The sequence below is a fragment of the Syngnathoides biaculeatus genome, chromosome 6 (genome assembly GCF_019802595.1).
Source record: "Syngnathoides biaculeatus isolate LvHL_M chromosome 6, ASM1980259v1, whole genome shotgun sequence".
Taxonomy (NCBI): Eukaryota; Metazoa; Chordata; class Actinopteri; order Syngnathiformes; family Syngnathidae; genus Syngnathoides; species Syngnathoides biaculeatus.
In genome coordinates, this window is record NC_084645.1 from 9,575,319 (window position 1) to 9,590,686 (window position 15,368).

Sequence of the window (15,368 nt, forward strand, 5' to 3'; positions counted from 1 at the left end):
CATTCCTAGCACCCTAAGTTCATACCAAAACCTAACCATCCCCTAAGTCAATTTAAACCTACAACGTAGTCATTGTCGCAACCTTTAACAAGTCTTTGGTCCTCACAAATATACAGTAAAATAGTGCCAGACATGTAAACCTACCCCTCTCATACTGATGCCTGTACAGAAATAGAGCGGTTAAACTTCAGCTCTGATTTACTGGTCCATTTTATTGAAATTCTGTACATAAGAAGGGAGTGAAGCAATATATTTGTCAATCCTCCAGTTAAACGATTCTCAGCACTAAACATTGTTGAATATCCTGGGGTTATAGGGCCGTGTTTTGTCACATTATACCTCTTGCCACAAAACACATCACTGTAAATCAAATGGGGAAGTCATATTAAATGGAGCAGTAGACAGAGTGCAATCCTGGCACTTTGACTGTACTCAAGAGTCCTAAATTGAAGAAGTACAGCTGCTTCTTTGGCCTTGTAAAATACTTGAATTAGAAGATTATAGCTAAGGGAGTGTTGGATGTTGTGTCTTTTGTTCCATCAAGTTTCTTGATAACATCTGACACTGTTAATTAAAGATTTTAAGTAATTTGTTCCTTTGTGCAATAAAGATGTGAGTGAACCCGTTTAACCGGTTGAACCAGGATCTTATTCCTGTTATACATATCAGTTATTGTACTATTATTCAGAGGTTCATATGACAACATGCAAATGAAAAAAATATTCCAATAAATAGTGACAGAATGAGAATCTATGAGAATGAGAGCAGTTTTTTTAAATGTCAATTTTCAAACCTAATAATCTCTGTAGTTGATAAACCGAAGTTTCCCATTTATCCATCCATTTTGAGCCACTTATCCTCACAATGGTCACGGGACTGCTGGAACCTATCCCTGCTATCAGCAGCAGGAGGTGGGGTACACCCTGAACTGGTTGCCAGATAATCGCAAGGCACATAGAAACAAACAATAATTTACACCTATGGGCAATTTAGAGTCTCCAAAGAATGCATGTTTTTGGGATGTGGGGGGAAACTGGATTGCCCGGAGCAAACCCAAGCAGGCACGGAGAGAACAGGCAAACTCCACACAGGTTGGGCCAGCATTTGAACTTCGGTCCTCAGAACTGTGAGGCAGATGGTTCAACTTGCTGCTCCACCATGCCGTTTTTTAAGGGTTTACTGAAAAACAAGCCCACAGAACCTGCTGTTTGACTCAGCTGCACCTCACCTCAAGCAGTGTTTTTTAATTTTCATCTTTAAAAAATGGTTAAGGTGTGTGTATCAGGCTCAAATATCTCCCAAACATTATCTTTAATTGAACTTTGCACAGCATCTTGCAGTCGTTATAAACATTGCACAGCACCAGACAATGTGATAAATGTTACCCACCCAACATTGATTGCAGCCAGATCATCCTGGAAGGGAGATTCCCCTCTACATCTGCAGACTCTGCTTTAGGTTTCTTTTATCCCCATATTGGGTTTTTTTCTGATTGGGGGAGGGGGTTAGATTAGATTTTTTCATCAATCATTGCCAACGGTGGGCCTGTGAAGTTCTTTAAGACTCTTATAATTAAGGACTACAGTATACAAACAAACTTGACTTGTCTTGACTTGAGTGCAACCATTGTAATTCATCATAGCCTGTTCGTTGCTTAAATGGAGGATCGATACTTAACCTATCTGCAAAGTAATGGGTGGTGACACTCGGAGTCGGGATACAAATCTAAATGCTTGCTTGGACAAATTTGGAGAAATAGGTATCTCACAAAAAGTTTACTTATTTGTGTAATTGCACAGTTGATGGCCACACGAATGAAAAAAAATGGATATGGGGTCAATATATGAGAGGTTCTCCCTGTGAGGGGTGTGGGGGGAATATCATGATTTTACAAGAGTTACTGACAGTGGAGTAAAACATTTGCCTGGTTTTGCAGTGTAGGTTCTGAGTGACAGTTTGAATGTGAGTGTCAATGACTGTAAGTGCCCTATGATTGAGTGGTGACCAGTCCATGAGGTAATTTGGGTTTCACGCAAAGTCTCCTGGGATAGGCTCACCCGTAGAACCAACCAGGATAACTGGTAAAGAAAATGGATGGATGGATGGATGGATTTTACTAAAACAAAGGTACATTGCTGTGGAATAAAAGCAAAACATTTATTCAACAACAAAAGCCTAATAAAAAAACAAACCAAGTAAACACGTTTTGCAGTGGTGGAGAGTCTTAAAGTAATAATTAAACATTAAGCATTGAGTACAACCTTTTAAAATTTACATTTCAATAATATCATAATGGTACAATAGCTTGAATTAATGTTGTGGTTATTGCAGCAGCAATGTAATGATATGCGTTGGAACTTAAAGCAGACAGAGCTTTTAAAGAATTACTCATTCATCCATTTTCCAAGCCGCTTATCAGCTAAAGTTCAAACAACAGGTGCTACTGATGAGCAAGTATACTAGGTCCTCACAAAGTACAAAATGAGAAAATGGGAAAACAATAAAGCACTACAATCGCGTTAGTAAAAACAAAAGATTAATAAACAAAGAGTTACTGTTGACTCGAGAAAATTGCATTATGCAAAGTACAATACAATAGTGTAATAGATATGAAGCACCACTAACAAGTATTGGGAGATTAGCAATAACATGAATTATAGTGACTAAACAAGCAATATGTACAGTAAGGAGGATTACTAGGAAAGGGCAGGTTTTACGGGAATTCACGGGGGGGACAAGTATATAAAAAGGTCTAACATGGAAGCAAGAAGAATGTCGAACAGTAAAGGAACAAAGGAACTATATGGCGTCTTCCTGTTTTGGTGACACACTTTATATGGCTTATTCATCCATCCCGGTATCATCCAAGCCACTTATCCACACAAGGGTCACAGGAGAGCTGGAGCCTATCCCAGCTAGCTTTGGGCCAAAGGCGGGCTACACTAAATTGGTCACAAGTCAGTCACATGGCAGATATCAACAGCATCACTGAGCGGGAATTGATCACAGTCTGCCTGCACCAAAGTCAGACGTGTGTACCACTACACTACACTTATGTTCACTTATGTGAAATTACATTTTAAACTTATCAAAGTGTACGAAATCGGAAACAAAGTCATTCAGAAAAAGTTTCAAAAACTTTTTTTTTTTTTTACAACTCACCCAATATTTGTCCCCAAGAAACACACTTGGCAATGAAAATCATCTGTGATCTTCGGCAATTACGTCACTTCCATGAGACTCATTGGATACCACGCTGGTAATTGTGGAAAAATCTATTCATTTTTTAATCTTTTTTTTTTTTTACCTGCGTTCCTCTGATACTGCATTGCGGAGTCGCAATACATTGTTCCCATTTCGTAAAGCAGTTCAAGTGGTCCAAGGACAATGTTACTGCGGTGAAGTGGACTTCAGTCAGTCTCGACAAGCGTGCTGTTTTACAAGAACTTCAAGGACTCTTCATTAATCTCATGTTTTATGACATTGGATATGCTAAAATGTGAGCCTCTTATTTGACTCAAAAAACATTATCTGAGCCACATAGCCTCACAAGGGTCACGGGAGTGCTGTGTCAATAGGCAGGAGGCAGGGTACACCCTGAACTGGTTGCCAGCCAATCGCAGCGCACATAGAAACAAGCAACCATTCACACTCACAATCACAGTCAAGTCCGATTTAGAGTCTCCAATTAATGCATGTTTTTGGGATGTGGGAGGAAACTCCAGTGCACAAAAAAAAAAAAACAACACACAGGCATGGGGAGAACATACATATTCCACACAGGAGAGGTCAGGATTTGAATCCCCATCCTCAAAACTGTTAGGCAGATGCTCAACAAGTCTCCCTGTGTGCTTCCCTACTTGACTTATTTATAATTTATTTCCCGTAAGTTGAATGAGCATTTAAGTTGTTTACAAACTTGTGTATACATTCACTAGGTCGAGTTAGCTGCTAAATGCTAATTAAAAAAGTTCCACGAATGCTCGGTCAATGATCTTGTCTGTGATCTTCCAACTACTATCTTATTGTTCTTCCGCATTCCCAGAGCAAACACACAAACACGTTTCAGCTGCAACCACGATCTCTACATGGTTTGCGGTTTTGCTTTGTCTACGTTGCAGGAGTAGCACGGAGTTGCGGATCTCTTTAATGTGATTAATAAATCGCCCTTGATAATGTGCTTCATCTTCGGGTGATTTTACATGGATATGCCTCTCTTTGTCATAACATCTATTACACATGTTTTGCAGGCTACAGTTGTTTCCAACTAATTGATATGCCCATTTGGGCACTATTTATGGCTTGCAAATCGCTAGCATCTTTACTCCATGTTGTTGGGAATGTCGCAGATTTTCGAAAAATATAGGAAATAAAATCGATGATCCCCTTTTCTGTATGTAATAAAATATCGATCGAATAAACCTTCATGAAGAAGAACTTAGTCTCATTGTGTTGGGACACCATACGGTGTCTCGTTGGTTGGAAACAGCCTTGATGGCGCCATCCACCATATCTGGCTCGTACATGTATGGACAAACATGCAAAAAATTCTGATGCTCTTCTTCTTCAAACAGTTCAAAAACAACTGGCCATTTTGGAAATGTATTAGTTGATATGCTGTTTGTTGCAGAATCAGACCTAGCTGCTGCTTCCCTTTCGCCATGCTTGTCTACGAAGACAGTCGTTATGTTTTGGATCGCATCCTTGAATTGACATCACTTCAGTGTGGCAGGAATTTTAACATAAAAAATATCAAAAGTCATAAAACTGTTCAAAATTAACCTGTCTAGGATTTTTGGGGGGTGATTTCTATCACAGAAACTTATAAATACATGAGGCATCACATGTGACAAAAATCTACATTGTCTGGTGTGGGCGTTACTACGCCTCCTAGAAGAAAAAAAATACAGACAAGAACCATGTTCATGCAATTGTAATTATGTACTGTGTATGAAGACACAATTTCCTAGCACGGATGGGTTGTTGTGCAGCACATTCACTCAAGTAAAATACAGTTTCACATTTGTTTTTGATTAGCACAGCTGAGACTTACAGATCATGGTTAAAAAAAACTTTTCTTCACCATAGTGTAGATAGTATGCATACCTATTACTCTAAATAGATTTTTGAATGTGTGGTGATGATAACTTATTATGTCAGTCAGATGGAGAAAAATAGAACCAGCCAGCAATGTGACGTTACCATTAAATGATCCTCCCAGGAGGACCACCATGATGGCAGACATACGTTTCTGATTTCCTGGTAAGGCTTTTACTTCTTATAGGTACATGGTCCTCCCACAGATGGACACTGATACCTATATATCCTCGGAACGTGTGTGTTTGTGTGTGTGTGTTTACACTTCAACATGTGTGTGTGGTCACTCCAGAGAATGAAACCTTGGGTTATTAATGGCGGGAAGGCCTCAACTCTTGGGTCAGGGTCACCTCCACATACATGCACGTGCATGCTCAATCCGCAAGTCTGGCCTGTTACTTTTAGTCAGCAGGATAATTTAATCTATTAATGTGTTTATCCTTGATTGCTGTCTTTATTTGTAATTGGGTTTAATATTTTCCTCTATATGTTATGATTGAAATCCAGTATCTTCAAATTTACTGAGATCAGGACCTCACACATGCAAATGCTCACTGCCTTCCAAATCGCTGACTCAAAACATGTCAAGCTTTATTCTGCTGTAAAGTGTAATTAGTTATTGCCTTTAAAATGTCAAAGTCTTGAGACCTTAACTTTGTAGCAGCACATTTATGATTGTTCCCAAAGTTGAATCATGCCTTTCAACTCACAGATGACAACTGCTATAGTTGGACTTATTTCTTATATTTTGTTTCAAAGGGGAAAATTTGTGTGGTTGAAATAATAAAAAACAAACACAGACATCAAGTAAGCATAAGGTCACTGATTTAGTTTGCCAATATTTTAGTCTCCATTAAATTCTTAATAGTGGCTCTGGAAACAATGAACAAAGACACAATTTTGCCTCTCACAAAAGAAGAAATTTCACAAAGTAGTGAGTTTGTGGCAAAAGTTCAGTGTAATTTCAATAGGCAGTACTGGAAAGAACAATGAACATTGATAGCTGGACACAGGTGCTTCTGCTCATTTATTTAATTATATATGAATAATTATATGATTAAACTGATATTCTGATTCTTATATATCCATCCAATTTCTAAACCGGTTATCCTCACAATGGTCGCAGAAGTGCTCGAGCCTATCCCGGCTATCTCAGCACAGGAGGTGGGGTACACCCTGGATTGGTTGCCAGCCAATCGCAGGCCACATAGAAACAAGCAACCAGTCACACTCATACCTAAAGGCAATTTAAAGTCTTGAGTCTCCAATTAATGGATGCTTTTGGGTTGTGGGAGGAAACCGGATTGCCCGGTGAAAACTCACGCAGGCATTGGGGAGAACATGCAGAGTCAGGATTTGAACCTCGGCCCTCAGAATTGTGAGGCAGACACTCAAACCACCGTGAATACCATGTCAATTAGGTAAAAGCAAAAGACTCTTAGTTGATCAACATTTTTAAGTAATATAAGTACTTGCCCATGCTGTATTATGGATTTGATAACAATCATTAATTCAACATCAGCTCTTTTATTTATTTTGACAACAATAATAATAAAAACAATGGTGATTATTATTGCAGTGGGTTCTCCTTAAAACAATCATTTGGTAACTCATTGATAAAATGATGGATTAAGTGTTTTTACTGTCAAATAACTATTTGGAGGGAGGCAATAAAGTGAGTTGATGGCAATCTGTTAGCTGCTGATTGATGGTGTTCAGTCCAGAGTTTAATGACCTGTCAGATGGCAGGAAAAATGAGGTCATGGGTCATCTGATTCTTGACCAGCAGAGGTCTTAGCCCACCGCTGCCCACTGCCACTGTGGCTATCTCTCTATTTCTGTCTGTCTCACAATGTTTGTTTTTACGTGTGCTCTTTCATGTCGGAAGTGAATCAGGCCAGCCTCCAAAAACAACATGTGAACCTCAAAAATAGATGATTTAAACCAAGGGGATTCTCATTCAAAGAAAACAGAAGATAAACATGTAAACAAAATCTCCTGCATGGCTGTTCAGGTTGCTAATTTCTTCTGGGTACAATTTGACGTCTTAGACCAAAAAGATCTTCAGGGCTCAACAGCCGTTTCACCTGATCTTAGACCAAAGCAATTCACCGCTAATGTGAGATGCTTATTTTTTTTTTTAACTGTGAAGCATATCATCCAAATAGTCAACCCTTGACAACTGAACCCACAGCTTGCCATCATCATTCCCTGTCAGCCCATTTGTTATTAAAGTGCTGGAATGTGTCTGGTACTTTATTATGGAGAGCGGTCAGCTGGCAGTGGGATACTCATCATCCTTTTCGACAAAGGTCTGACCACAAAAACTCATGTACTTACAAACACAAACACACACACACACACACACACACACACACACACACACACACACACACACACACACAGTACTATAAGAAAATAAACAATAGATAATAATGGCCAAGCAATAAATTCTCACATGTCCTTACTGTAGAGTATGTTGAGGGTGTCAACAAATAAAATTAACCAATCGACAGTGAACAAAACTAAACGCATGATTCACTGATGAAGTAGTTTTTGTCTTCTCCCCCAGCTGTAGGATTCTAGCAGAGGCACCTACAGTGGAGCCTTGATTTAATGGACCAATAGATTAGATGGGTGGGTTTGTCCGCTAAAGATGTTTGTCTGTTAATTTGAAGCACTTTTTGTGGTCTAGAAACACACAATAAAGTACAAAATTATCGTAACTAAAGGTGAGGTTACCTAAAATTACCTTTAAACATTGCTGTGATATTCTAACACAGACCTGGGGAAGAGTAAAAATGGGATGATGCCAGTGGGACAGAATCCGCTTGTTTGTATGATTTTTCTCGTCTTTTGAATGGGAATTGGATTTATCTATTTATTAGGAATGTGAAGCACCATTTTATCATGTGATCTTTTACTCTGGGATTTTGAAAACATTGCCATGGTTTTAAGTCACCTGTTTAAATGAAACGTTGAAGGATGTTGTTCATGCATTCATTCAAAATTAAGAAAAGTATTGAAAATGTAAATATTTATATTACTTGGAGAGAGTAATTAAAATGCTTACATGACCATTACAATTTCAGTCAGGTAACTTACTTTTCTAGTGAGTAAACTTCCTAACTTTGCTCATATATATCGGATGTGGTGTAACGGCTTCTTGTGACTGCCTCCAAGTCACACCTTAGTGTATGTGCCGATGTGCCCTATGTGTATACCAGCCATTCAAAGAAAAATTTACTCTATCTGCACCTTCAAAACTTGACCTACAGTATCAAGCAGCACCTGAAGACAACATTGAATGTTTAAAAATGAGGAATTATTTCAATTCATTTTTAGTTCCTGGGTAAAATGAATCCTGGCCAGAGCAGGTGCAGCAGAACCATGTTCTGACAGTTTGTTCTTGGTGTTCTTTGCATAAGCGTGAACCTTGGAATGCTTTGAATCCATTCTTTGTGGGATGTTACGTGAGCAAACCTGGAAAACAAGTTCACAGACTTCCTGTGTATGCTGCAAATTAGGTTGCACATATACAGGATTAAACCGGGTCCACAAACGATGACTTGGGAAAACTTGATGAGAACACAAGACTAGACTTACTGTATAGGAAAACCTCATATGCTGGTTAAAAAAGTGGACATTTGTTCAAGTTGGGGTATACGTGATGGAATCTTTCATGAAGTATAACTCATTTACAGCTGTTGCGCTTGACATTGACATTCATGTCTGCTATCTGCTCTCAGTTTCTCGCCAGCACGATCATCATACAGTGCACACTGTTAGTTACTGTTGCTTTTTGGATGACTGATTCGCTCATGATGAGAGGGTGACAAGAACGAGAGAAAGACTGAAGTCAGCGTTACATCAGTGAAGCCAAAGAGCCCCTTTATCTTAAATTGTTTAGTTGAGTGTGCCTTTATCACAGTTACCATGATGACTTATTGTGAAAGTGGTTTCTGGGGATTTTTTTTTTTTTTTGCAAGGAGGTTTTCTGAGGTTCTGGGATGAGCTCTGGCACTCTTGCGACCCTTGTGAGGATAAGCAGCTCAGATAATGGATGGATGTTTACAAAGATGAGTACTTTTTTTTTTTAAACAGACTTGCTTACGGTTATTACCTCTACCTCTCAAGTGAAAAATGTATGATGATGATAGGTAGGTATGTGATGATAATAATAATAATAATCCATTATATACATGACGTTTCCCAATAGTATGCTCTATTCATTCATGCCACATTCGCATCTGGCCAGTGATAATCTGGTTGTTTCGCCAACAGCTGCCTTGGGACAGCCTGATGGAGGCATGGCTGCCATTCTGCGCTAACAGACCCTCCTGCCACTCATCAAACATTTATTTATAGGCCATAAAGGTTAAGTGTCTTGCAATGTTGACTTGTACTCAGGCAGGGATCTGGACAGGTGACCCTCTGGTTGTAGGATGTACACTTACAATCTGTTCCACACTGCACCCTTATGTGTGTGTGTGTGCACGTGGTTTGATTGATTGTGTTACTGTGCACTGTTTACATGTTGTTGCACTACTCACAAGGGCCACTAAACGTTTTAACATGTATAAATCCAGCACTGCCTGTCTGCATCACCTGAAGAACCTCCACCCGGGACTGAAGGCACATTGAGCTTAGCCCGTTTATACAATTTATAGTATAGAATGTTCTTATCGGGCATGTTGAATCTGGATTTGATGTCTCTTTTTCCACTCACACAATCTTAAACGTCAACTGATAAGTGGTATGGAAAATGGATGGATGGATATTACAACAAAGCCATGTTATATTTAATAAATATATTTGGGTCTGGGTTTATTTGATGGATTTAACATCAGGCCCTTATAGGCCCTCATCTCAAACGGGTCAGATGTTTGCATATTTACAGATATTGAATGTTCAACTCCTGACTGGGGCTTTACAATGTCTGAATGAGAAGATTTGGCAGCATGTTGAGGAAAGAGCTGTGGGTTGTTGCTCCACCATTAATCTGAAAATGTACTTTTGTATACTGAACACTCAGTTGAATGCTCAGCTTTCAGGTGTCCACTAACAATTTGAGATACAATCTCCAGCCAGAACATAACTCAGATAGCAAGTAATCAGATCTCTATGTATTTCTCCTTCCACTTTCCTTGTTAGTGTGTAATTAGTTAGTAATGATTTTGTGATGAGCTATTACTATATCAAACTTTGAAATTGTTTTTATTCCCTCTTCTACAACACAATTCCTTGGTTTACAAGCCTACAACATCAAATGACACAGAACTAAGACAATTTTGTGCATTAAGCGTTAGTACTGAAAGTAGAGAATAATTCTACATACATTATGTTCCTGTGGTGTGCGTACACACCGAAACGAGTGAAATTACCATTTGTAAACACAAACTGTTGCTCATTGTTTTGTTTTTCAGTTCATACTCTTTCATTGGATCAAAAAGTTAACTTCAAAGAAGTACAATGTAACAAGTTAATTTTTTTACAGCTCTCAACAAACAAGTAGATAAATACAAAAAAAGAGCAACATTCTATTTGTTTATGTTTGTAGGTGCACATTCAAGATGGACACTCACATATAAGTGTCCCAGTAAAAGTGGGTTTTTTTTTTTTTTTTCACTGCTTGGAAATGTCCACTCAGCATTCATCCCATTTTTCTGGAACAAATTTCGGCACTGTCATGTCTCAAATTGCCTGCAGCTCTTGAAGAAACACGTCCGGTAGGAGAAGGAGGGCGATTGCGGTGATGATGAGTGGATGTGGACCGTGCGGCTCTGTGTTTCACTGCTAATACCGATGGTATGCGAGTCCACATAAGTAGTTTGCTACATACTGTAGATGAGCAGAGATAAATGATGACTTCACCATCTGGAAATCTTCTCTCTCTCTCTCTCTCTCTCCTCTCTCTCTCTCTCTTCTCTCTCTCTCTCTCTCTCTCTCGCTCCGAAGAACTACTGACCCATGATTCAACTCGAGGAACACAGAGAGAAAGGATGAGGGAGGAGGCCCAGAGTACTAAAAGTGCTTGCTTGCCATGAGAAAAATCTGTTGGTTAAGCCTCATTGTTGCTTAAAGCGCTTAAAGTAGAAGTACATGCATGTATGTGCATTTATTTTATTTACTTTAGAAGGGGTTTTATAGGGTATATACAGTAGTATGGGCCAAACTCAAGGCTGGAGGGCAACATCATTTTTTTCTTGCCCGTTAAACAAAATAAATACTTAAAAACATTTTAAAATCAACCATGTTCTTCATGTTTTTTTTGTCACTATTTACCACAACTTCTGTCACTTCTTATTTCAAAATCAATGAGATGGTGAAAAATACAAATACAGTGCTTTTTGCATTGTACACAGGCTTCCTGTCGTATTACAAAAAGTAATACCTGACCAAGCATAGGTCAGTTATACTGTATGTAACTTTTATCAGAATGTGTCATGCTCCTGGCTTCCTGCCCAGGCTGGGCGTGGCCAGCCAATTAGTCAGCGCACACCTGCACCTTGTCCCGGCTGATGCCTCCCAGTATATATAGGACCCGGGGGACGACTTGTCCTCCGCCAGATCGTCGTCCTTGATGCCTCGTTCCCGCACTTCCATTTGCCTGACTTCTGCTCTCCGTGTACCGACCCACACCTGTCCACTGACCACCCCCGTAAGCCTGCCGCACTGTTACTTCTGCTCGTTTGGACTGTCTTCCTGATCCCTGACCTTGGACCGAATAAAGGTTTCCTCTGTACTGTCTGCTTTTCTCTGGAGTCGTGCATTTGGGTCCACCCTCGAGCCCCGCTCATGACAGAATGATCAATACATTTGATATACAAACGGTTTACTTTTAAACATTTATTTAGGTAAAATATTTAACTTTTATTTAACTTAGGTCGTATTTAACAATGATCTTTAAGTTTCCTAAAATAATGTGTAGTACTGAGGTTCAATTGTAGATAATATTGCAGTAGTTGATAATAATATTAAGGAATAAAACCTCTGTCTGGTTTTTGATGATGCTACTCTACTGTATTTTACTGCTGGTCATGATTGTGATACTTTTCAGCCAAGTATTTTTTTTTTAGGTAGTACTTGTGGAGGAGGAGAATATAGTGGGTCCCTCCTTTAATCCTTAACTTATGATGCTGGAAACGTTTGAGACGTCACTGTATTTTGGCTCTATCTGGTCCACTAGTTACTGTTTTGTACTCTTGTGAAATTAATTGTGCTTTGCCTTTTTGCTCAGATCAACACTTAAAAAGAGGCCTCAGTTTCAATGGGTTTTTATTTTATCATTAAATGAAGGTTTTGACTGATTGTTCCACTCCGTCAACTTCTTGTAGCTACTGTGAACAATTCACTGTATCAAAAACAGTAATTGTCCCTGAATGTTTGGCACGGTACTGTGTTATGTCACTATTTGTTGCTCACCGATGGAACAATTCCACACATTTTTGACCGTGTGGAAGGCAGTGTCGCATTCGTGGGGAGAACATGGGAACTCCGTGCGGAAAGTCCCCAAGCCAGGCTCGAGCGTAGAAACGTTTTGCTTTTAGACAGAAACCTCATCCACTGTGGTTCCTTATTTTGACCTGATTATGTTTAAGTGTTTAATAATGAGAATGCAGTAGCCATCCACATTTTCATCACTTGCACAATATTGTATCAAAGCTCAAAAAATACATGGATACATACATACATTGAGTTTCAACCTACACCGTCAGAAACATGAAAGTTGTTAGTTAAGTGAGGATTTTCCTATGAGGAAATTTGACATAGCCCTCAATCTACTGGAGTCCACTTGTACACCAGGTTTTGTGACTCTTTTCACAATGTAACCAAAATTGCAATTGTGCAAATTTCCAAGACTCACTGTTGTAGTGGTATACTCAGCCGACTATAGTGCGGGTTGCACGGGTTCAATTCCCACTCAGTGACGATGTGAATGGTTACCTGTGTATATGTGCCCTGCGACTGACTGCCAATGGGTTCAGGGTGTAGTCTGCCTTTCGGCTGAAGTTACCTACGATAGACTCCTTTGACCCTAACCAAGATGAGTGGTGTTGAAAATGGATGGATGGAAATTTTTCCAGTAATGAAACAATTACAATTGATAGAATCTTGTTACATTTAAGTATGTAGTTACTCCCCAACACTGCTTCTCAGACAGCGTCTAACAAATTTGAGCATTTTTACTCCATTAGATATTGTACCGGATCAGGATATTGTCACGACTGGGGCTCGAGGTCGGACCCAAATGCACGACTCCAGAGGCAAGCAGGTAGAGTACAGAAAGCCTTTATTCGGTCCGTGGTCAATGATCAGCGAGTCAGTCAGGAAAAGCTGCAGTATCAGAAGTGGCAAGCTTACTAGGATGGTCAGGGAACAGGCGACGGTCGGTACACGGTAGGTCAGGTATACGGGATTGCGGGAACGAGGCATGGGAATCAAGGATCTGGCGGAGGACTATTTGTCCCCCCGTGTCCTCTAAGTACTGGGTGTAATCAGCTGAAACAGGGTGCAGGTGTGTCAACTAATTGGCTGACCACACCCAGCCTGGGGAGGATGCCAGGAGCATGACAGATATTTTGCAAGTGGTCATATTTTAGCTAGTTGGCATAATGTTGTAATAATGCTACACATTATATGCTACAGTATATAATGACATTAACACGTTTGAAATGATGTAACTGGAAATTTTTTCCACACACAGTGCTACATTGCAGTTTCATTACATTACATAGAGTGCTACTTCTGTCATTAGAGCAAAGTTTAAATCACATTTGTCTCTTTTTGCTCTGTTGCGTTGATAAATGATCCAAGGATCCGTCATGATAAGGCTTGTGATCTGCGATAGGTCAGAAACTAAGAAACAAGCCAGCAGCTGCACCAAACTCACGCGCTCACACCCTGACACACTCTTCTCCCAAGCTTTTTTTTTTTTTTTTTTTTTTGCTGCATATACACGCACTGCCGTTCTCAATATTAACATTGCCGCCCATCCCAGAAGCGAACTCCTACATCTGACCGATGACCATCCTGCAGACAGCAGAACATATTCTCCCTCTCCAAACAAAAAAAAATTCAGACTGAAGAAGAAATATTGACTTTACCCAGGTGGTGTCCTCTTAAACCATGAGGACCAAGTCTCTGCGATTTATTCATTTATTAATTTATAGTAGCCACAGTGTGATGAGCAAGAAAGATCTTGTTCAATAGGCCTTCCGGAGGCCTACAAGTGGTATTCAACTCAAGGACAACACTTGCACAAGTACACACACACAACACCCTCAACACACACACACATTCATTTTTTTTAATTTAGTCATTGCCAAGGGTCTGCTATTCATGTCAGGCACTTGGTGTTAAATTCGTTTCTAATTTCTTGCCTTAAATTTGATGAATATGCTTGTCATGAGTCCCAGCCAATCGGCATTTTAATTGGGTTTGTTCCAGAAATGAGCATGCTAGTGGTTGAACTTTCTTTTCAGCACATGCATGCAATGCAGTAGTCCTGATATATTTTTCTCATCTGAGCCGGGGCCCACAGAAGCACTGCACATGCCTTTGTTATACATTTTATCCTGTGTACACAACCATATCTGCAATTTACATTTTATTCGAGATTTCAAAATCTGTTTGAAAAAAGAGTGAAAGTGAAACTTCACAATTGATGACAATTTATTTATTTACGTGCAAACTTTTTTGGGGCACAAAACTCAAAGGCACTTATGGATGGATTCTCTTCCTATGTAAAATGAAAAAGTTGAATGAAGGCTGGTGTTTGAAAACTAATGGGTTTTAGTCTATCCCATGTCGATATTTATGGGTAAAATAAAAGCAATAATAGTGTTTATAATTTTAGAGTTTGGGGTGGGGAGCTTTTCTAGATGATTTTATCATTGTGTACAAATATATCTTGACAGACAAACCCATAGACTCCCCTCCATTCTTTTCTTATCAAATTTTTAATTGTTTTGCCTGTTGCTTTATTTTGAGTTTATTACATTTAATCTACCCTTACTTAACACAATTCAAATATCAAAGCACATATTCAACTCTTTAATTCATATCATTTCATGATAAATCTCTACACAAAACATTGAAAATACACATTTGTCATAATATTACATAATATATTTGGGCACATTTGAAATAGATATAGAAATAAAATATAATAATGACAAATAATGTCCAAATATAATGTAAAGTATATTATCTGTCTAGTGATTTAACGCAAAGGCATGATTTCTTTTTTAGATAAATAAAGCCAACAC